Source organism: Camelina sativa, chromosome 19, assembly GCF_000633955.1.
Source record: "Camelina sativa cultivar DH55 chromosome 19, Cs, whole genome shotgun sequence".
Classification (NCBI taxonomy): domain Eukaryota; kingdom Viridiplantae; phylum Streptophyta; class Magnoliopsida; order Brassicales; family Brassicaceae; genus Camelina; species Camelina sativa.
Genome location: NC_025703.1, coordinates 26,347,448 through 26,348,213, shown reverse-complemented (window position 1 = coordinate 26,348,213; position 766 = coordinate 26,347,448).

Below are 766 nucleotides of genomic sequence, written 5' to 3'. Positions count from 1 at the left end.
AAGTTATACCAAGTTATACAGTTATACTTTTTAGAACGAATTCTTATACGGTTATACCAATATAGGGAGAGATACTTACCGATGAATCCTTATCATTTGACTTCTCAATTGAGTCCGTTTTATCGGAATCACGTTCTGATTCATCTCCACGAGTTGCTTCTTCTTCGAGATCTGCTGGGGGATTCGATTTTTCCACATAGCTTGGGTTCTTTGTACGAACCATTATGATTCTTCCACACATGCACACAAAAAACAACAACTGATTTCAACTTCAACTTCCACAAACCAAATTGAACATAATCTGATGAAACAAACGTTTTGAGGACTTTGTTTCATCAGAATTGAACATAATCTGATGAAACAAACGTTTGTTCCAAGCTTTTCCACAAACCAAATTGAACATAAAACAAACGCCCCAAAATCTGATGACTTTCAACGTTCTGAGGAATCAACACATGAAAAAATCGACAAAACCCCAAAATTGAAAACCAAATTATCGAAAATTGAAACCCATATTACCCGATTTTGAAAAACAAATAACCCAAATTCGAAAAACCCCAACCTATTTCAACTTACCCAGAATCGAGTTATCCTTAGTTGCACTTGAGGGAGAAGAATAATTAACGGGAATTGAACGAGGGAGAGTGGAGTCGTGAATGAAGGAATTCGAAAAGTTGGGTAGTTAAAGGAGAGATCCGATTTCAACTGGATTGTCCGAATTTTGTGGGTTTGGGTGGGTATAAGGTGGTTGGATCTGTAAATAACA